This window comes from Gallus gallus, chromosome 2 (genome assembly GCF_016699485.2).
Source record: "Gallus gallus isolate bGalGal1 chromosome 2, bGalGal1.mat.broiler.GRCg7b, whole genome shotgun sequence".
Lineage (NCBI taxonomy): Eukaryota > Metazoa > Chordata > Aves > Galliformes > Phasianidae > Gallus > Gallus gallus.
This window is the reverse complement of record NC_052533.1, coordinates 84,939,968-84,964,182: the sequence shown is the minus strand read 5'-3', so window position 1 is coordinate 84,964,182 and position 24,215 is coordinate 84,939,968. Positions and strand designations below refer to the sequence as shown.

The window sequence follows — 24,215 nt, the reverse complement described above, 5'->3', positions numbered from 1 at the left end:
CTCTTGGCAGTCGCAAGGTCTTAAATAAACTATTATTGAGAGAAAAAAAAAATTACGATCACAGTTTATAACCAGTTAAAATGAAAACCATAGCCGTTCTTTTAGAACAATCATTGGAACAATCATTATAACACTGCTGCCACAGGACTGCTGCCAAAAAATAAGGCACTCAGACCTGTCTTCACTCTGTGCTCTAAGCTATGTAGACCTTACAGTGAGAATGTACCACACCTGTGATGCATCCAGCCTTAATCTAATGTAGGGTCTGTTAAATTCAGAGGATATGCAAGTGATTCTTCTCCTCTTCATTTTTACTAGACAGTGCATGACATATTTGTGTGTCTTGCACTGTGTCTTCCACTTGGCCTAGCTGCCAGCCTCTATCCCATTTCAAGTGCCTCTCATTTATACTGCAAATACATCCTGGCACCCATTCCCTTCCACTAGCCAGGAATGCTAAGAGCAGAACCCAACCATGTCTAATTTTCTTCATCCTGAATTTTGCCACAACAGTTAATAGATACCCAACTACTGAATCACTTGCAAAGCTCTCACTCAGTTCAGTCAGTGGCTGGACAAGCCATTGTCAAAAGTGCCATTAGCATGCCAGCATCACAGCTTATCCACACCACACATGAGCACTATGATTAGTATGAATATGTACAGTTTGAATATGTACCTGACAGTGGGAGGATGAATCATGTTCAGCAATATGACAGAAGAAAACAATAAGATACTGCTTTAAAATGCTCACAAACTCAGAGGGTGGGATTCAATCTAGAGCTGGAAATTGAACAGGCATGAAGGCAGCCTTGTATGCTGTCACGTGCGAACCTCCCATTGACATCAAAAGAAACACCAGTGTCAAATGTCTCAGAGACACTTTTTCAGTTCTACAAGTTTTTCTTCCAAAACGGTGAGCCCAGTGCATTATTAAAAATAATATGTAGGAACAGTCTACCCCAAAACATGCACTATTATAGATGGACTGCAACAGAAGAGCTCTCATCTGACTGCTTTAATAAAGCTGAGACATATTCCTAGTGGTTATTAACTGCCTTTCATCCTCAAGCATCCACACAGTATGGAAACAATTACACCAGAACGATGGTGTTGAGATCTACACAAAAACAAGAGATACTTCATGGTTATCCAGGCAAAAACAAAACAAAACAAAACAAAACAAAACAACCCTGCAAGTGTTACAGAGTGATATATATATATATATATCTACTTATGTGTATATATAAATTCATATACATATAAATCATACACAGGACACTGATGCAGAACTGATAGCTTCTTTGTAACAAGAAGAAAATACCCAAATAATATCACAGGCATCAGCCCAAAGAACAATGACTTCTCAAGGGTGGGCTTTGCATGCATTGCCTAAAACCTGATACGGACTGATAGTTTTTTGTCTGTTTTTCACTCAGTAAGGGCATAAACATAGCTTTGTCACCTGCTTTTAGGAAAATCACTGACTTAATAACTTTAGAGCACCAACTCTAGACAAGTTCGGATGAAAGTAGGTTAAAAGTTAGTAAGAAGAGGACTTTTGTGTACATTCAGACAATGACCATGACAATCATATTCTGTTAGTAAACTGGGCTAAAAAAACCAGAAAGGACAAGAGATAAAGGGACAGAATAGTTAGAATGAAACACTAGAAAGGATTTTTTTCTCTCTGAATCTTGATTGTATATATTCTATATTCACAGAGAATCACCTCACTTTATGTGTGCCTTAGCTCTCCCTTAATGTAAAAATTACAAGCTCTCCCTCTGAGGGATAGTAGGATGATAACCTCCCATTAAGGACCGTAAACTGTTCAGACACTACAGGTATAAAACTGTTCACAATGCCTACACAGACTGAAATTGGCTACATTGCTGTAAATCAGAAGCAAGTGAAATACATATCCACATTAATGGTTTTTCAGAAGCTGTAAGTCTTTCATTTCTACAGGGACTCAAATTCACCCGAAGTGTAAGAATGCTCTGTCCCTCCAACTTACTAATTCTGTACAGCATTGCTCACTGCCTCCATTTTCAGTTGTACTTTCACCATCTCAGTTGGCAGCACTGCAATTTCTTCACTCTCTCTACCTCCACACCCCCTCCCCAAATACCTCAGAGAATATTATTTTAGGTAAAACTTACATAGCAGGTGGTAAAAAAGTGATGTTTTTTTATTGCTACCATGTTCGATTCCTTTCAATGTGTATCATTGTTGATACATCTTTTAATCCCAGAGAATTTTTTTATTTGCTGTTCAAGAATGGAAAAAATAAAATAAAATAAAATTGCCTTTTCATTGGTAAGATTATATATATATATATTTGAATACTCATAAAATTATGTCATTATTAAGAAATAAGGCATCATCTTTATTTATCGCACATGCAATTGGAATGCCAAATTCAGTGCAAAAGTAAAAAAAAAAGGATGGCATAACTCCTTTGAAAAAAACCCATAACCTAATAGCATTGCAGAGGTTTATTGCAAGGGCTCACAAGCCAATCTCCAAAAATTCAACAGGTATAATGATATTTTTGAACAAGTATCATATTACGTTGATTTTAGGGAGATTACTTGTTAGAACATTAGCACTGAATATAGCTTTGCACAAGCTGGTGCAGAATTACCTCATCACAGGAGCTCACAGAAAATATTAAGCCTTTCATTTCCAACATAAGTAACAGGTGATTCTAAAAGATCTCTTTATATAATAGCATAACTAGGTAAAGCCAGCTAGTGTAGGCACTTGAAAAGAGAGGAAATACATCCAACCAAATTGATTAACACACACACAGAACATCTCAACACTACTGATTCAGACAAAAACCACATTCCCAGAAACTACTCAGCCTCGAAAAAGTGTATGCATTTAAGATAGCATTTATAAGCTATTTAATGTACAGTTGCTTATTATGCCTATTTTCTTACAGTTTCAGAATGAAGACAATATTATGCTTCCTAAGCAAGGTATTTGCCCGTATTTTTACACCTGAGGGAAGCAGCACGTTCTTTGGAAGTACAGTATTTCCTGTTCAAGCAAAGAATGAGTTTTCTGAGTGTATGAACTACTATCACTAATTACAGCTGCATGTTTTAAAAACCATTAAAAAATCATTTTTAAAAAGACATAGAAGAAAAAAAAATGAAAAAAGGAAAAGGAAAAGAAAGAACAAAAACTCCACCCTCATTTCATTAAAAATTGAATTCCCTAACAAACATTATTATGAGAAATTAGAGCTGTACACTTAATAAACAGAATTACCGAGGGACTGAAGTAGGTTTACGCGAGCGTCCTGCAGTCTTGGTGCCATGATCATAAGGGCTGGATCTGCGCACTGTTGGCTTACTCAGCAGTGTGAGCATGTTCCAAGCCAGGCACAGACACACCACAGTGCTGCTCCCAAATTCACCAAGGCACTGTATTCACTGTACTCTGTGGATGTGTTTATGCTGGCTGCAGAAGAACAGATGATACCCAATGAGGCATGAAGCCTGCTGGAACAAAGCTCCTGTCAATGTTTTGTGAGCCCGTCTAAGAGAGTTTAGAAAATATGTCATGTGTTGCAGTGGGCTTGATCTGGCAGGAGCCTGAAAGCCAGATTTTCTATACCACAGTTTCATTGAGCATTTCACTGCACATTTAGCTTCCTTCTCTTAATCTTAATTCTAGATAAAATGTTGACACAAATACTGCGAAGAATTATTTGCTTCACATGCCTACCTAGCATTAAAGCTCACATTTCCAGTAATTCTGACTTGTTAGGATATTAAGCCCAAACAGCCTAGTTCTGATGCCAGTTAGGCTAATGCAACTCTAGGGAATGTCTTTTTGTGTGCATCACTATTTTATTTACCTCATGACTGATCCTAAAGCAATCTCACAGGCAAGTATTCAGGCATTCACGATCTTTTACTTATATGTATTAAACAGTTATGAGGGCATCTACAGCAACATTTTAGTCTGCATCAGGAGTGCATATTTGAAGTGGACCTCAGATATTCCTACTTTGGTCCACATCACAGAAGCATCTCAGGGCTTAATGAAGTGGATTCCTCCAGGTGAAGCTAAATGAAAGGACACACTCCAACACTGAACACAAGGGTTCAGTCCAAGGAATGACAGAATAAGACCAGAGAAAATCTACAGACAGCTGCTGTGACTGATTGATTTTCAGTCTGTTCCTCTGATTCTCCTGATTCCTCATCTTTCTGTTGGCACAAGTCTGCTGAAGGAGACAGTCGTATGCCATTTCTACACTTAATAATTGAACCATGTCTAAATAAATCTACAATGCATTAAAGAGACTATGAAAGAAGCTTCAAGCTCAAATTTGGCAGAATAGTAAACGGAGTTGTAAGAAATGGATGTAAGGTGGTAATTTTCACCAATTTTGTATTTTGAGTACATGCAAAAAAAGTGTAAAATATATTATGCAGAAAGGAAAGGCTAAACTGGTAAGATAATGTGTATCATCTCTAGAGTTCCTACGTAAGTGATAGACATGTACTTCCCACACAAGCACAGTAGCACAGCTCTGAATGTCAGAAACCATAAGAAAAAGGGTCTGAAACATTCCTGGATCTTTTTCTTTTTTTTTTTTTTTCAGTTTGCCTCTTTTTTTATTTTTATTCTTTTTCCTAGGAGAGACAACATAGGAAGTTGAAAATTATTTGAAGGAAGCATGCTCAATTCTACTTTTGATTGTGCTGGGTAAAACAATGTTGTAACTCAGTCACAGGGGCATAGGCATGGTGTAAGCAAATATTTCCTTGGTGTTTTGTCACCTACCCAAAACACAAGAAAGAAGAGCAAAGCTCAGCATCCAGTAAAATACGATCAATTGCTGACACAGTTGTGACACACCATTAGTGAGTTTAGCAGGAGAGGACTAAATCCTAAGAATCCCCAGATGATGTCAGGTAAGAACTTTCATCACAGTGAACTGTTGGGAAGAAGGAAATGGTCATTTTACAGATGCTACCAAGACAGTGACGTGATCTAACTCTGAAATCTGCTCCAGTTCAGATGTTCGCTCTCTTTTGCACAAGCAGTGAAGGTGAAGAGTCATTTCGACGGATGACCTCCAGAGGTCCCTTTCACCTTAAATTACAGTTCCAATGTTTAATGTTTATAACTAGAAACGTAAAATGACTCGACAAGCAGTGTGCAATGCCAGTGAAACCCTCTTGCTTCAGGGTACAGTGTTCTTCAAATGCTATTTCATATGTTTGAGAGAAGAATTCTGGTGGTCAGTAATTTACGGCATTTCACTACAATGAAAGCAAAGGAGCATGAATACATACAGATCAGCCTCAGAGCTTAAGTCTTTAATTTATAAAAGCTTGCATTACTAGTGAAATCAAGTTATTTATTACCAATAGGGACTTACAGTCAAATGGATTAAAACAGAAATACTCAAAAAAAAAGTTCTGTTGCTATCCTTCTTCTATGCTGTGCCACCCTTTGCAACCTATTAAAAAAGCAGTGATACCTCAACACACACGTTATTCACCACAAATAAGTCACTAAGCAATTAAGAGCAAGTAGAAGTTTACTTATTCTAAGTTGAATTGTATGTGCATCTAAAATTCTGAAAAATCAGTGCAATGCTCTGTAAGCTTTAGTTCTTCCATTATAAAACAGTAAATGCCATAGGGGCTTGGTACAGAAACTACTGGGAGGAAATTCTTTGGATTCTGTTTTACACAAATCAAATTAAATTATCCTGATAGTCTATTTTGGCTTTAATCAATACTTCATTTCTTCACACAGGTTTTGTGAGGATAAATTCACTTGGGTATTATTGGTGATCGGAATAATTTAAGTAGATAATAGATATAGAATGTTCCTTCCAAATTAATAAATTACCAATTAAAGCTATGAATAGCATAGTCAGTTCTCCAGCTTCATTATTAATTATCTGCACACACAAGCAAATACACAGAGCTGTACACAGACACTAGATTTTTTTAAAAACAACAACAACCGAATTAAACATGTGTATTAGCTAATTCTCCCAATACTCTAGCAAAGTAGGAAAATAAGCATTAATATTCCTTTTTTAGCTGAAGGAAAATTAAGAGACTGAAGTGAGCAGTACGTGATTTTTTCCAAGACCATGTATCAAATTAATGGATGAATTTAGCTCCTGTTTTATACTCATTCCCTCACTCCATGTTGCCTCTAACTTGATTAGTTTCTTATGACTAACCATTAATAATTCTGCATGATGCAATCATCCCTAGGTAAAAGAGAAGTTTATTCTTAATAAATGACAGTGGAGCTAAACAATTTCAGAGTACCACAAAATGTATAATAATCAGATTAATTAAAGTGGACTCTGTCTGATTATGGCCATAACTTGATATACCCAGCCAGTCAGTTTCTCATAGGCTCTAATTGCCAGACAAAATCACATTTCAAATGTATCAGGTAAAGAAAATCTTTACAGTGAAGTCTGAAGTCATTATTTTTTTTTCTCTGGAAAGCACATTCATAGATCGCTCCAAAAGTAATGCCTCCTATCTATTTCCATGGAAACTGCAACAGATACAAAAAGCACAATAACAGTATTTGATAGAGCAAATTCTTGGCTTAAAAGGCTATTTTTCAACATAGCCATCACCATTAGATATGCATTTTCACCAGTGGTAAACAAGAGCTTGCATGCCATGCTCATAAAAATCTGCACAAGCATAGGTGACCCACTGTTTCACAGCTGACATGATGGCATTGTTGCTAGGAAAATGTGCCCATGCAGTCCATCTTTGATTGGCCTGAACAGATGGAAATCAGAAGGTGCCAAATCCAGTCTAAAAGTGGGTGTGGTATGACAGTTCAGCCAAGATTGGCAATGTGCTCTACGGTCCTCGGACTGGTATGGGGCCTGGTGTTACTGTGTTAGAAGAGGAAGGTTGCCTTCGTCACTGAACTGACTCTGGAAGTTCAAGCCTTCAGCTTAGTAAACTGCAATATAGTGGTCAAAGTTGTTGGTTTGTCCAGGTTCTAGAAAATCCAGAATGATCATCCCTTTCCTTGTGGAGAGATTTATTGATGACTGGCTGACTGAGAAAAGCCATGCAGACACTGTGCAGCTGGTTAAGCAACCTTGTTACGCGCAAGGTCAGGTATGAGAACAAGGAACAAAACAGGATGCCAATGGAGAAAACCGGCAACAGTGTTTTGAGAAGTCTGTAAGAGAGTGTTTGCTGAGAGATAACCACAGAGCACAAAGATAGGCGTAGTTGACACTGACTAGCGAGCCAATCCTGAACTCCACTTTAGCAATATGTATGAGCCTATTATCCACACTATAAATGTACACGCAGCTGAAACAATAAACGAGATTTGCTGATCATCTACTATGGTCGTCGCATTTCTCCCGTTGATTTCCTACATTTCCTATCACAAAAGATAGTACACATCACTTTACCTACTTTATTTGGAAAAAGTAATGAACTTTTTATCTGATGGGGAATTCACATGTCACCACTAAATGCACTGCCATTTTGACTTTGTCTCATAGTGGTGACACCACATGTCATCACCAGTAATGACACGACTGAGGAAACTATCACCTTCAGCCTCATATTGGTTCAATAAGACCTGAAAAACTTGCCTATGGCATTCTTTCTGTTCCTGTGTGAGCACTCATGGGACTCACCTGGCATGCACTGAAGCCAATGTTCAGCTCCATATGTAGTTCCCTGGTTGTGATCCACTGATTCACATGGATGAACTGATTGAGACACATTTCATTTTGTGATGTGACAGCTGTACATGGCCATCCAGAAAATGGCTTGTCTTTCACATTGCTGTTGCCACTGCTGAAATGTACCACCCACCACCTCACTGTCCTCACATTCACTGTTTGGTCTCTATCCTTGTTCAGCAAGCATTGACAAATGTCAATGGGTGCCATCTTTTCTGAATGAAGGAGGTAAATTTCACATCTTTGCTTCATACACACTTCCATGTCAGACACCATGTTGTCAACACTGCCCCTCCTCTGCCAACTGTCACATAGCAATAAAATGTAATAGAATATTGGCAGGAAGGTTCAACTTCAGCTGTCATACCACCATAATCTGCCTCTGATGTTGTGGGCCAACATAATTGAATAGCAGGCATTATTTTTGAAGCAGCCCTTGTAAAATCCAAAAGAACCCTTTCTATTCCTTGATAAAGTAAGTAGATGATGAAGAAAAATATATTTATATCTGTGCAATGAAGACAAGCTTTAGCAAAGCCAGGTAATTATTTTCAATGAACAGCAAAAGAGCCTTCCACTTCACAGTGAGGCAGAAATTATTCAACTTCAAGAGATCTGACCTGGTCACTCAGGACACTGTTTAATCAATTAGTCTCATTTAGCATTGTAATGTAAGTGCATATTTAGTTTAATATCACCTTCATGCCCAATAGATTATTAGGACATACCCAAGTAGTGTACTGAAACTGGATCTTTGCTATTACGCTTGGAGTACATGAGATATGTGATGAGGTACGTGGTCTCTATCTGCCATCCTGTAAATAGAAATATTTCTTTCTGGTTAGCCTGCCTCACAGAGCAGTATGTATGGTAAACAGCTCAAGAAAAACTGGTAAATGTGAGTGTACTTGTGTACTCATCAAAGATAATGTGAACAATATGAAAGGCAGCTGTAAACCTAAGTTTTGAAGAGGAAAGAATATCAAATTAAATTATGCATGGCAGTCATCACTTCTGTTTTTTGCTAGTTGGAAAAAAAATATCTTTTTGCTCCCCACTTTCTCAAAAACTCTTGAGGAAATGTGGGGAAAAGCTTAGAAACTCTCAAAAAGTTAAAAAATAAAACACAATAAAACTTTACAAACACATTATGCTTCATAACTCATGAGGTTTCACATCCTTTGGGGTTTTGAAAATCATATAATGAGATATCAGGTTCTGTGTTAACACAGACAACTCTACCAGCTCTTACATCTTCCTGATTGGCTCTGTGGCCACAGTCCCCTTGCCTTGGGCAATCTGTGGATGGAATAGCCCTGAAGCAGTAACTTGACAGTGTGAGGCCATGTCCTCACCTCTTTACATCTCCTGATGCTACGTGCCTCCTTCCTCCACCTTTTTCTGAAATGAAACAGAAAGTGGAAGCAAATATGTATGAATGTAGTCAGATGTAAAATTCAAGGGCAATCTGGAAAAAATATGTAGATGCTTAGTCCTGGTTTCAGCTGTAACAGAGATTATTTTCTTCACACTGTCTGGTATGATGCAATGTTTTAGATTTAGGAGAAAAAAAAAAAAAGATGATAAAACACCAATGTTTTAGTTGCTGCTGAGCAATGCTGCACAGAGCCAAGGATGTTTCAGTTTTTCAGCTTTTCCTACTGTCCAGCAAGCAAGGGGGGCAAGTGTTGCTGGGAGGGGGCAGAACCAGGACAGCTGACCTATACTGGCCAAAGGAATACTCCATGCCATATGATGAAATGTGAAAAAAAACTATTAAACTGAGGGGAGTTGGCAGGGATGACAGCTACCACTTAGGGACTGGCAGGTGGTGAGCAACTGCATTGTGCATCACTTGCTTTATGTATATATAAACATTATATATGCATTTAATTATTATTCCTATTCTTTCCCTTTTCCTTTTCTGTCTTAGTAAATAGTTTTTATTTTTAATTTCAGTCTACAAGTTCTACCTGTTTTTTTTTGTTTTTTTTTTCTTCCCAATTCTCTCCCCCATCCCACTGGGATGTGAGGAGTGACCAAAAGGTGGTGTGGTATTTAGCTGCCTGCTGTATTAAATGACAACACTGCTTCAGGACTATGGCACTTTTGCTTTCCTCTTCCTGGCCTCAGGCCAAGTGATTCCCAGTGCATTAAATGACCTGGCCTGTCACTAATGCAGATGGCAGCACTGATGGGCTGCTAGCACCACCCATAAATTAAATTCCAATTAATAGTACTAATTCCTTGATATTTAGTACTAGTCTATCCCGCCTCTTTCTTAGTCCTAGTGCTTATGCCTCAGAAACTCATTGTGCAAGCTTTCAATACTTCCAGTTTAGGTAGATCTTCAGATTCTTTTTCATTTGCTATCCCTTGTGCTTGGTTCAACCCCGGTATCCACTGCAACCTCAGGATTTCAGTTTTGACCAGGAAGGCCAGAGCTCCAACAGTACCTTCAAGGCTGAGGTTTTGCACTGTGGATCAATAAACTCACTTTTCAGCTAATGGCACTGTTAGTATTGCATTTTCCTAGAAGTCAAAAGAAAGATTTTCTTCCGAATGGGTCTAAAAGTCGTAATATACCCTGCAAGTTAGGCATCTTGTCAGTAGCACTTATCTATCACCTAAGCAGTATCCACAAATTCAGTGTCAACAACCATTCTAAAATTCTATCATATGAAGAATACAAATTAAATCCACATTTCAGAAATTTTAGTAAGATTGAACAATGCTCTAGTTTATGATGGTTATTGAGTGCAATCATGGGGTATGTACAAGACAACAAGGGGATCAAGCCCAGCCAGCACATATTCATGTGCACAGATGGCCAAGAAGGCCAATGGATTCCTGGCTTGCATCAGAAATAGCACAGTCAGCAGAAGCAGGGAGGTGATCATCCCCCTGTACTCAGCACTGGTGAGGCCTCACCTTGAGTGCTGTGTTCAGTTTTGGGCTCCTCACTACGAGACAGACAACAAGACCCTGGAGTGTGTGCAAAGAAGGGCAACAAAGCTGATGAGGGTTCTGGAGCACACGTCTTATGAAGAGTGCCTGAGGGAACTGGGGATGTTTAGTCTGGAGAACAGAAGGCTCAGGGAAGACCTTATTGCTCTCTACAATCACCTGAAAGGAGGTTATGGTTAGGTGAGAGATGACATCTTCTCCCAAGAAATAGTGATAAGAGAAGAGGTAATGGCCTCAAGCTGTTCCAGAGGAGGTTCAGGTTGGCTATTAGGAACAATTTCTTCTCTGAAAGAGTGGTGAGGCACTCAAACAGGCTGCCCAGGGAGGTGGCTGAGTCACCGTCCCTGGAGGTGACTAAAAAATGGTAAACATACTAGTTAGTGACAAGGTTTAGTGGGCAATATTGGTGATAGGTGGATGATTGGACTAGATGATCTTAGAGGCCTTTTTAACCTTAATGATTCTATGACTCTGTTACACAAATAATCTGTGATCCTACTTTACTGCTTACTCTGTCTGACTCTTACACACATTAGCCCTCAGGTCTAAAGACTTCTGCCCAGAGTCTCTGCAGGACTGTAGCCTTTAAAAAGGTGTGTTTTTGAATAAGCCTGGAAAAAGCATTTCCACTATTTTGTGGAAATCTGCATTCCCAAAGAATAGCTTTGATCTTAAGAGGGAAGATAATATAAGGAATGTGGGTAACTGAAAGGAAAAATTCAATGTCTTTACAATAAAGAAATTTCCATAGGCTTTTAACGAAGACTCTGAAAACCTGCACCTGCTCACCAGAATGTCAACCCAGTAAAATAGGATTCTTGTGGAGATGGTGAGTCAGTGGTAAGAAAAGCTTTCAATCCTCCCTATCAAAATCATCCAGCTTAAGGCCAAAAGCTTGATTAATATTACATGACCAGCACTTCTTCCACCTACCACCACTACTCTAATCTCCATTATATGGTAATAACTCTGTGTTACAAACATTGAATTGCACTTCAATAAGCTTTTTATAACGTATGAATAAATGTTATTCAAAGGCCACTGCCATAACTAGAACAGATAGCTGGAATAAATATATCAAATGTACTCTTCCTTCCACAATAACTGACTCTAATGTCTAAGCAACAACAGGAACTGGAAAAAGGTTTTCCATGCGTATTTTCAATGCAGAAAAGATAGCATCCACTGTAGGTAATGCAGTTCAAGAATAATGATATCATATTCCAGGTATAGACTCAGGTTGAGATAATGGAAACAATTTAGGGCACAGTTTAAGTTAAATCTAAATTGTGTCTTTTTGAGGGAACTGTAAATTCAAGCAGAAAAGGAAAGCAGTTGGTAAATGACTGCAGGCTTTCAGTGAAGTAAAGCTTTGTAAAATTGTTGAACTTGAGTTTTTAATCTATAATTGAGGTGATTATTTAATTTACATTTTATTAGGAACCATACAGTGTAGCAACATCCTCCTTCAGTTTACAGAAATCAGCTGGGTAACATAGGCGTGAAGAACAAGGATGAAACATTATACCTCACTGAAATGCAGCATGTCTAATTAGTCACCTAAAGGACTGATTAATTAGGTTTGGGGGGAGGGAGGGGTGGTTTCCATCATACTAAATTCTTCCTGTAAATGCACTGATATTCCAATAAGAGCAATCAGAAGGAAACCAAATTATAGCAGGCCACTGATGGTATTTCATAGCAAAATCACCACCACCATAAAATTCAGTCTTTTATTCCTTTTCTCTTTCAAAAACAAAAGCTATTTTAGGATTTTTGTGCAAAATAAACCAACCAAAAAAAAAAAAAAAAAAAAAAAAAAGCTGGAGCCACCTCCCACTTCCAACTACAGAAATATGCAGCAGCTTCTCAAGTAAGGAATCACCAGCAGTCCATACACAGAAACCTGGGGAAAGTCCATACAAAAAAACCTGGGTTTTGCCTTCTGATGCATCATGCAGAACAACATACCACCAAATAGACAAAATATGATAAGATGAAACCAAAGATACAACAAACCAAACATCCTCTACCCTGAAAATAGTCAGTAAAAGGAAGAAAGTACAGAACAATATACATACATACCAGACAGGAATGCAAGCAAGCAGATGCCAGCTACTCATGGGGTACTTTGCACAGTTCTCCACAAAATTCACCAAATCTCAGTAACTATAACAGAGCTCCATGGTCTGCTGCCTCTAAACTGCAGCACCATCCTTCTGAAACAGCCATCAGACCAGGCCTACATCCTACTGTAATGCTGACCCACATCACATTAAAGTTTCATGTATTTTCTGCTCCTATTTCCAGATATGCTATGCACTGGGAATGCCAACCACTGGGAACAACCTATATCAAAGCAGGGCAGCAAAGAATAAGCGATGCTGGCATTTTACCTTGCCAAGTCTGAAATTGGCTTGAATGCACTCAAAAATAAAAAGCAACTTCACAGCATCTTGTGTACCATAATATACTTCATCACTCAGTAGCAATGACTAAAGACAAAAGACAGGCATACTCAATTTTTTTGTTCTCCAACTATTTTGAGACCCTTAATACTTCCTCACTGTAAGCATCATAAATTCATTCTTACGAACAACAGGATACTTTTCTCAGTTACGAACTGTAACGGCTTTAGTAGTGGCTGTGCAAACCACATACTGAACAAGAGTCCTGGTGAAGTAGGAAGCTCTTATCTTTGAAGCCCTGTCACGCACATTTCAGTTTTAACTGATCCTAAACTTACTGTAGTTACAGAGCTGATTAAATCAAATATAATAAAGATATTATATACACAAATTCTTATCCAAGAGATGCTAAATACAGTTTCATTAACTTTATTCTATAACTAAGAAATCATCGTCATCCTACGTTGCTTTGTAGAATTACAATTAAAAAAATCCTACTCTCTAAAACTGAAAACTTCTTTCAGAAAAACTGTTTTTTGTGTTTTTTTTTTTTCTCCCAGACAGGGGATTCCTTCAGTTCAATGTAAACAAGGAACATAAGGCGGTGAACGAGTTCCAAGCAGCCACTGCTTTTACCTTGGATGCAATTATCCTTTTTCAGTGCCATTTTTCCTGTTTAAGAAGTGAAAAGGCGTCATCTAAGGATTGCCCTGTACCCAAATAAAAGGTGCAATTATAAAACTATCTTAAAAGCTATTGTTCCTTGCCAACAGGTAAAACAGCACTTACAGTTTTGTGCAACCTCCATGGGAATCATTTCCTACTGTATTTCCCATGCAATCTAGCCATGTTCATCAAAACTGCTGGTCTTTTTGCAGTTAAAAACAAAGACAATGAAGGTGATGATAAAGAAAATCTGACCGGCTGGTCAATAACAAGCATTGCTTAGCCAGAAACAGATAACTTCTATCTTGACATACATTTTTCATGCATTCATGATTTTAAGTAATTTTCATGGAACATATACAGATGCTATACTTTAAAAAAGACGGTTCTCTTCACCTTCTAAATCAGACATTTAAGCACTGTAAACACTCCAAATAAATTATTTTTAAGACATATGTACACAGCATGTGCAAGTATATTTGCAACATCATGATTATATTTTCTAGTTTGTCCTCCATAGCTTGATTAGTAGTGCTCAATTTTAACTACCGCTGAGGAAATTTTTTTTCAAGGAATTAAATACAGCATTGCTCCAAGACCTATTGACAATATTTAATTTCAGGATAATCAATGCAATATATATGTACTGTAAGTTGTTTCCAAATATGAATTACTTACATTATTTAAAAATGGAACTTCATCTGCTAATTTACTGAAAAATAATCACCCTATACCAAATCTTTCTTACAACTTTGTGCAATAAGTGTTAGTTCTCATTGCCCTTAATCATTTGATTTCTTTTACCAGGTTGGCCATTCCTATGTTACCTATATTTAAAGTATGCATTGTAATTATTTGTTGAAGCTGAAGTCAGGGAAAAATTGATAAGATATTTTCAAATATTTTATTAAATAATTATTTACTTCTACATAAAGAAATACACAGAAGTAAAAATAATGTTATAACTTGTAAAGTTCATGATTTCATATTGTCTCACCATAACATTTTAGCTCAATTTCACTGTAGAATCTTACACATATTTAAAAATGAATGTACAGTTATGTGTTTGATGGATTATAAAGTATATTTAAGAATTAGCCCTTGGATGCACTTCTGCAAAATATTCTGAAATCTGGCATTTATTCTTTTTCTGTCATGACAGTGTTGAACACATGACAGAGCATGGTTAGAAGCAACTTTATTTTAGTACTAAAGACGGATCTCTTTCTGTGCACAAGTACTACATAACTTTATGTTTGAACCAACACACATTTAAGAGGGTGAACCAACAGTGCAAAAAAGAAGTAAATAAAATGTAATACTTAATTTAAGACTTTAATTTAGAAGTTATATCACTCTTCACCCATTTTTTTTTCAGCTCATGTTTCCAAACAAAGTCCTAGATAGCATAAGGAAAACAAAACCCTTAAGTACTCCATATTCTTTCATGTAAGCTGCAACACAGAGTAAAATCACCTTTAAGCACAAGGGAGTGGCAAGGTCTCACTCTGGATGCAGCTCTATGAGCACTATGTAACAAAGCAGAAAAAATAATTTCTGCATCCAGTGCATGATCATCAGCTTACAGAAGGGTCCCTGCTGATTTTTCCATTTGATCTTCCATGAACAGTACCAGAGAAAGCCCAAAATTAATCCATCAAGCAAATGGCAGGGAAGAATCATGCTAAAACACTGCCCAGTATTCTTGGTAAATAGAGGAATGGCACAGCTGCTCAGATCACACTATGCAATTACACTGGGAAATGTGAAAACTCTCAATAACGTCTTACTGCAATTAAAACTGAAACCCAAAGCCCAGTACATTTTGGCCAGATAAAAACTTGGGCTTACAATCCAGATCTGCAAACATATCTAAGCTCTTCACTGTTATTTAACATTCTCAACATGAGATTGGCTTATGAACAGTTTGTTGAACAGTGAGAGCTTCCAGCTTCCAATGCCTACTGCTGGCCCACAACTCCTGCACAGCTGGGCATCCTCATTCTACTTAGCAAAGACACTAGAGCTAATTAAAAGCAATGTAATCTTTGGGAAGGCAAAGGAAAGTGGTATTAAACCTTCCCATCTATAAAAACCAAGATGCTCAGATTCAGCCTCAACTAACAATTTTGAAGTAAACAAAGCCACTCTGATTGTAAAAATGCAATGCCTCAAATGCTTGAAAAATATTGAAATCATAGATAAGCTTAGGTGAATGTTGCAAGTAATTAGCCCAGAGTTGTGCTTCTAGCACTGTTACCCAGAAGTCAGAGACTTTATTAAGGATATCACATAACTGCTTTCAATGACACCATTTTATTAAGCTTTACTTTTATCTTTTTTTTCTCTTGGGAAATAAACTTATCAGTATATATTCATCTTTTTCCAAACACACACATTGCAGTACTGCCCATCACTGCAAAGATAATTCAGAACTACTGCTATGGTGGTACACCTGAGGCTGTTAACAGGCAACACTACATGGAGTGGAAGGACCTAGCTTGTACTCAGCCATCTGGAGAGGAGCTTACAACTGTGAAAGCTTGCTTTGTTTGGTTTTGTTGTTTTCGGCCAACTACAGCAGGCAACATACAGTGCAACCATTCTCTCCCAACCTTGCATATATTTTCAGGTGAGCACTTGTGAAACACCATCAGTAAGTTGAATGCCATTGGTAATATCCAACAAGAGAAAGGTGGTTCAAAATGCTAGAGACTGGATATTTTAGAAAATATCCTGGCATTCCAGGATGATGTCAGGGAAGAAAACTATGACACTGCAAGTTGATGAGAATGGTGAACTGTAAACTCCTGATAACAAAGAAATAGCCACAATGTCCTTGTGCTTTATTTGGAAAGGAAAATCCCATTTTTCCATCTTGGGAACTTCTTTTTCATACAAGAAGAAATATCTTGAAAAACAAAGACTCCCAGAGAATTCAACACTCCACCCATGAAACTGTGAATAACACGTTGCTACAGGAAAAAACAAACAGACAAACAAAAAACCTAAAAGAGTATGGTTTGTACATCACAGAATACTTGCCAATGTTTCAGTTTTGCTGATCTTTCCGTGTTTCATAATGAACTAAAACAATACCTTCAACAGTGTAAAAAGTGAAAGGGAAGAGGTCTCTCTCGAAGATTTACTGTGACTTTGCAAGTTACGTGTGCTCTCTAAAGAAATATATATATATATATATGTATGTATTTTAATATGAGAAGGTCAACTTTTGTTGGGGATGAAACCCCACAGAACAGCAATAAATGTTTAACCAGAGAGTCTCACAAAAGCTATTCAGGTTTCTCACTGATCTAGTCTCCTCTTTATCTGAACATCTTGTCTACACATTTTACAAATTTCCTAGCTGCTCTAATTCTTTCAGACTGATAGCCACCAGCAGCGCTGGGTAGCAGCGGGGCCTCCTTTTACCAGCCACAATACAAAGCAGGACGGCAGGCGTTTATCTGCCCCAGATTGCTTATAATCCAGCAGCCATGATGCACGGCTCGCTGCTTGTAGCACAATCACAGCTGGGAAAAAAAGATGTTATTTCATAACATTGCTACCATCTCACACAAAGAGTTAAAGGTGCATTTGTCAATCCTGAGCAGACAGGTTTCCTTTTGAAGGCAATCCAGGATTTGAAATCTCTCTAGCCACTGGCTAGATGGGAATCCAAAATGTTATCTAGGATGTAGGCTCCACTTTTACCAGTGCAGTGTACACAAAAACAGTCTGCTTCACAGTCCTCTGGTATTGCTGCAGTAAGAGCCTTTTTAGGTAAGGTTATTTCATTTGGCAAAAGCAGCTGAGGCTTTTCCCTCATCATGCAGTGTTTCTGCTCCCAGACTGCAAACGATTGCAATTTCATAAGCAGAAGTGTAGAAAGAGGAAAAATTAAATCAGGTTGGCTGCTTTCTCTATGCAGAAAACCCCAGATTGAGGTTGCTTGCTGAATACCAGGAACTAGTGTAGCACTAAATAAATGCCCTGTTCTTGTTTCCAACTTGTGTTTTAAAATCAGAACCAGAAACTTTACAAAAACACCCATCTACACAAGGGTAGGACCTCCTAGTGATCTCCAGCCTGAGTGAGATGAGAACTGCAGTCTCTGACACACTGTAGATAATCACAGGAATGCTAATTTTGTCTGCTAGACATAACTTGTAATGATTTTTAAATTAAGCTGATACAGAAGCACTACTGCTTCCATCCACACTACATACATACAGAAGACCTTTGTCCCTTCAAAGCTAATGCAGTATTCACCCAAAATATGGAAATGGGACTGCCTAGCAAGAGGGAATCAGAGCCTAAAGCTGATCTACTTTAGAGGAAAATTCTTTTCTGCTGACAGTGGATCCCTTTCAGAAGGTTTGTTTCCCATCACTCAGTCTTGACCATGAGCAGCTGGAGATGGTATTTGAAAAAGCCTTTTGGAAAAGGATTTTAAAAAGTTGACTTATAAAAACTTGATAAATGAATAGTGGCTACTACTTAGCACCTGCTTTACTACTGAATACAGACTACGCCTTTTCCAAAGACATTTTTAATTTATCTACAAGAGTATTTCTGTGATAGATGCACTATATGAAACCAAATGACAACGTCTGTCCATGATATTTCATTTCAGTTTTTATAATTAAAAAGTGCACCGGGAACACTGGGAAAGTCTCAGAAGAGCAGAAGGTTTGTAAGGTGTTCTTACTTACACATATGTTTGCAAGAGGAGGTAATGGAAGACCAACAGTAAAGATGCCAATACTGTACAAATTAGAAAGCCGCAGATGGAAAGCTCTTTGATAAAAAGATGTAAAAATGCCACACAGAAGCATGAGGTACAGTCACAACCAATCTTTTTTTTTTTTCCTTGCAAAAAGTTTCATCAATGAGAGAATGTCTCCAAAGTACACCTTTGCTAAACACACCTTGCAGAGAACGAAGCCAGCTTCATTCTTTCTTCATAGCTGACTTTCATCTGCCAAACTTTGATGGCAGACTTCATTAAACTTTAGTCTGTTTTTAAAAGAAGCATCTTTCAGAATATTATCCTTTGCCCAGTATTATTATTTCTATTTGTTTCAGCAAACACAAAAGGAGCGGTTCAGATGCTGTGTTTTGTGAGAGATGGGTAAGTGAAGAAAACACATGAACACCCCATTAGCCCTGACTTCCACAAATTATATGGGTGCCTGTACTACCCACAGAAGCTGCTTGTCTTTTGAACTCCAGCTTTGAAATAATACCCTAAGGTGATTTGAATGCCCAAGGGTTTGCACAGTTCACACATAAGCTGCACAATACAGGATGCATCCCAATGGAGAGCCAGCAAAGGTAACCATTATTAAAGGAAGAGCAGCACTGAAGGGAGGAATGAAGGATAAGGAAGGAGGAGAAGGAAGCAAAGAGAATGAATCCCAAAAGGAGAGACCCAGGAGATGAATTAGTAGAGGGGAGAGTCAATGGATTCATTTTTGCTTGGCTCCCCAGACCTTGGTAAAGCTTGTAGTTTGGATTACTATATTTAGAAATGGATGTCTCCTTGCAGGTTTAGTTGGTGATTTGATCTTGTTTAGAGGAAGAGAAAAGGAGAGGACAGAACATTCTTTCTCTGCCAACACTGAAATTATATTTCAGATTCATCTAAGTCTGTGCCAAAATAAAAGACTCATCCTGTTTTGTACCCAGATGTGGAACTAAATACACCTACAGAATTTCAGCATTAGTGGTTGAACATTAAAAATCAGGCATTTATTTCCTGTTTTATTAGCAAATCCAGTATCTGAAAGCTGATAAGTTTTCAAAGACAAAGCTGTCAGGAAGATTGGATTTTTAGTTCATGAGATACAATTACTTCTCCTTCCCTCCATCCTCCACTGCATCTTTACATCAGAAACAAACCAACGGCTGTTTGCAAATTAACAGTAAAATAGAAACCCCAACACATTTTTGTTAAAAAAGAAAAAAAAAGAAAAAAGAAAAAACCCCACAACCCAACCAAAAACAATCAAACAAAAAGAAAACAACAACAAACAAAATAAAACCAGAAAGGTGTTTTTGACACAAAATGCACTCCGTTATTTGGCTATACCAGATGAACAGGAGAAAATTGGTGTCAAATTAAGAGATGCTCTCAGCTACTTGATACCAATTCAAAAGCAAAGCACAGCTGCGAGAGACAGCCGTCTATTAGGTCCATGAAAAGGATAGATGTATTCCGATGGAGAGGGGAGGGGTTACTACTTGACAACATTAAATTTGAGTGGTCTGCAGGGAACCTTCACAGCAAGAACACTGAGAAGCAAAGGCTGTCTAAAATGGATATAAATACATTGTCAAGCTTCTGTGACAGACCCATTATGGGTGAGCAGCTTAGCAAAATGAACTCAATCTGAACTGTCTCACAATGTAAGTGCCAAATGCTCAGAAGGACCAGCACATCCAACTGTTTCAACCCTTCCTCTGAGGTCAGCATGAGAGAGCTGTCAGCAAAGAAGAGCAGCAGGTCAAGGAAACCCCTGGTCACAAGGCCACCACCCCTGGAAAGACTCTTCTGTCACATACCAGTGGTGCCAAGGTACAAGACTGGACTCTGTCAAACACACATGCTCTCACCTTTTCTTCTCCAGGCTGAACAGCCTCAGCTCTCCCAGCCTGTACTTGTAGGGGAGGTGTTCCATCCCTTGGATCCTTTCTGTGGCCCGCCTCTAGATGTGCTCCAGCAGGTCCATGCCTCTCCTGTACTGAGGACTCTACACCTGGACACAGTGCTCCAAGCATGGACTCACCAGTGCAAAGCAGAGGGGCAGGATCACCTCCCTTGACCTGCTGGCCATGCCTCCCTTGACACAGCCCAGGATACTGTTGGCTTTCTGGGCTGTGGGGGCACATTGCTGGCTCGTGTCCAGCTTCCCATTCACCAGTTACTCTTGAGTCCCTTCCGGCACGGCTGTGCTCAATCCTTTCATTTCCCCAGCTTGTAATGATAGCGGGGGTTGCCACAACCCAGTTGCAAGACCTTGCACTTGGCTTTGTTGAACATCATACAGTTCACCCAGGCCCACTGCTCAAGCCTATCTTAGGCATGTCAGCTGCACCACTCCCCTTGGTGTCAGCTGCAAACTTGCTGAGGGTTCACTCAATCACACAGTCATTGTCACTCATGAAGGTGTGAAAGAGCACCAGTCCCAGTATTGACCCCTGAGGGACACCACTAGTCACTGATTTCCATTGAGCCACTGACAACCACAGGTATGGCTTAACAACCACTTCCTCGTCCATCGAATCATCCAGCCTTTAGATCCATATATTGCCAATTTGGAGAGAAGGATGTTATGGAGAACTGTGTCAAAGGCCTTTCTGAAGTTCAGATAGGTGACATCCGTGGCTCTTCCCTTGTCTACTGATGCAGTTACTCCCTCAAGATGTTAGCTGTAATACTTGTCAAATTCGTACTTTGTTGTATACATGTGACATGTATAGCTAGGTGAAGGCTAGATCCTCAAATGTGTTTTTAGTTGTCATACGGAATATGTAACACAAAAAAATAAGTTATACAATAATAATTCAGGCAACTTTTACTCACAGTTATGAGATTGTTCACTTACATATACTTATGATATATACAAATATATGATATATACAAATGTATATACTTCCTGAAGCATATGCTTAAGTCCTACTGAAGTCTCGTGAATGTGATTTGGTGATCTGTGCATCCATGGCATTGAGTAACTCATCAGCAAAATCAAAAAGATCTTCAAAATAACCAGAGGGGGTAGGATGGGGACTGAGAAAAGGTGAAGTATATTACCTCAGCTCTCCAGAAGGTCTCTTCTCTCATTATGCTGAATTAATTAGATATACAGTCATTTATAAGATTTCCTGTTATTAATTTCCTTTAAAATAAAAAAGCTTCATCCTCTCATTGCAAGAAACTATTAAAACAGGCGTCAGAGTTTCAGAGAATATGTCTTGCTAACTGAGTCAAGCATTGTGATATGTGTAGATTCAAGTGCAGGGACATGGGAAAAAGTGTATCAGAATGAAAACAACCAAATACGCCCTGAATGAAAACTCCCAAACACGAGACACTGATGTTCAGTAGGTGCACTCACTGTAGAACTACAGACTACTGTATTTGTTTGTTAAAATTAAAACCCAGCTTTGTTCCAAATTGCAAGTCTGATTCCACAAAATAAGACAAATAACAAGGATTCTCTCCTTGGTGATGACCAGCTAGCCCCACACATGCTTCACAGGATCACGTACTGCTGAAAAAGCAGGCAAAGGAGAAGTTCCACACACTAACCAAGTCACGCAAGAATCACTTCTACCTCTTTCCTCTCTCTTCCCGTTTTCCAGCCTCTTTTCCAATGCTAGATCACCAGTGATCCATCTACGAGTGAAGTCTTATTGCTGAAACTCTGTTTTTAAGCCTCATCCAATAAACAGTTGATAGTACAGCTCCTAATCCTGGTCAAGTTTCAACAGTGAGTTTCACCCCACTTCAGCCCAGCCAGCACTGCACGGCTTGGTCACAGAATGAGGACTTCTCAATCACATCCAGGAGTTGGTCAACATTTGTCATATAAACTAAACACTTTCTCACATACTTGCCCAAAGGACTCTAGCCACCTGGGTAATCCAGCAACCATCTCTGCTTTGCTCCCCTCCCTCCCAGTCCATCCCCACAATTTTTAAAGTAGGTGATCCATCGTTAATACAATGCAGACTTTTATCATCTGTACACCTTGATATTTGCAGGAGTGAGCATTCTAGCACATTTTATCTTTGGAGGTTTTTTGAGTTGGAGAAGAAGGGTATTCTCTTAAACAGGCCAAGTCTTCACTGGTGGTAGTGGTGGCTGTTAATGTTTTTGTTTTTTAAGTCATAACTAGCTTTATTGTTTTCATGAACTCTGATTAGATATCCAATCTAATAGATAGAAAATTTTGCACATAAGTCTCAAAGGACTACATTGGATTACCAGTACTATTTGATGAAAGTGCACTTCAATTTTTCAGTGTGCCCATACTAAAGGAAAAGAGAGATCAACTTATGAAAACATTTCTCTTAACTAAGTTAGTGTCATCAAGTGATGAACTTATCAGTCTGGATAGAGAGCTATTAACATAAACTGCTAGGCAGTCATGAAAACAAAGAAAAAAAATGAGGTATCGGGCAGAATAGTGTTAACTAAAAATAAAATAAATTAATAAAACAGCCTCCAGTCTTCAGTATTTACTGCACACATAATGGCAGGTTGTTAATTTTACTGACATCGTTCTGAGCCTGTGCATGTTACAGTGCTCTAACAGAAACAACAGTGGCAGAACTAAAAGAGCCTCATTTTCAAGAGCTTTGTCCCCACTAAAATAATACTCAAGTTTTCCTCAATTCCCAGTTTACCTCTCTGAGGAACAGCACTCAGTGTGCTGAACTGTAAATAGTGTCCTTAATGTAATAAATCATTCTAATAATTTAAAAGCAAAGCAATGTGGGGAAAAAAATAACTAGAATACCATTAAGAATAAAACTTGGCTGTTTCTAAATCCCTCATGTGGTCAGTTACTCTGGTTAGTGCACGCTAAGCGTATTAAATACATTGTATTTAAAGAAACAAGCCAAAAAGAAAAAAAGCAAGGTTTATCAGGATACGCTTTATGGAAACATCCTTTTTAATGAGAAGGTGTAAAGTAGATGATGATGATCTTGTGAAGACCAAATTTTCAAGTTGAACTATCTCTAATTCAGCACCTCTCCTGTGCTTTTGAATGATATGTTAATTGTTTAAAACTTCATTTTTTAAAAACGAAGAGTAATTGGCATTACTCTTAAACAGATAAACAGCTTTTCATTTCTGACAGATTAGGTTCTCTTCTGGCATTGTTGGAGGACCTGTCTGAACCCAGCCTCTACATCTCTGATTTCATCTCCTTCATTCTCTTGCTCTATTCAAGCCACACAACCAGTAATTAAAACAGGATGAATCCACTAGAGGAGCAACCATCACAATAGGTGATGAAGGAGTAGGAACAAGAGGAACCCAATGCACAGAGCCAGGAATAATAAGGAACATTATAAATTGTATTTCTTCCCTTTCCCATACCCACCAACTTCTGATCGTACATCCACCTCCATGAACTCTGACACTAGAATCTCATTTTAGGATTTATACTGCTTCCAGAAATTGCCTTCCTCAAACCAGGTGCTCATGCCTGTCTTCAACAGTGTTCTTAAAAGAATAAAAGTCTCTTCATCCCTTTCCCCACATATTGAGCTCTATACACATCAAATCCACTGACATCTTTTTTTTTGACTTTTTTAGAATGTTACTTCAAAAAATTTTGTGTTTCATGGCCAGTACTGTATGGGCCAAATACAGCTATTCTGTACATCGTTTCTGTTTTTATCCTGTTGCACAGTTTGTATGC

General features: G+C 38.4%; 1 protein-coding gene across 14 annotated transcripts in view; it reads right to left on the bottom strand.

The window, feature by feature from the left end:
* LOC420965 (poly(rC) binding protein 2) overlaps nt 1-24,215 on the bottom strand; it is a 489,700-nt gene that overhangs the window by 274,141 nt on the left and 191,344 nt on the right. Inside the window, exon 1 of one of the 14 annotated variants that reach the window (XM_040695570.2) lies at nt 3,286-3,357. The exons of the other annotated variants lie outside the window; for them this stretch is intronic. The gene's annotated coding sequence lies outside the window, so the exon portion shown is untranslated. Of the gene's footprint in view, nt 1-3,285; nt 3,358-24,215 lie in introns of those variants that run through there. 14 annotated transcript variants of the gene reach the window in all.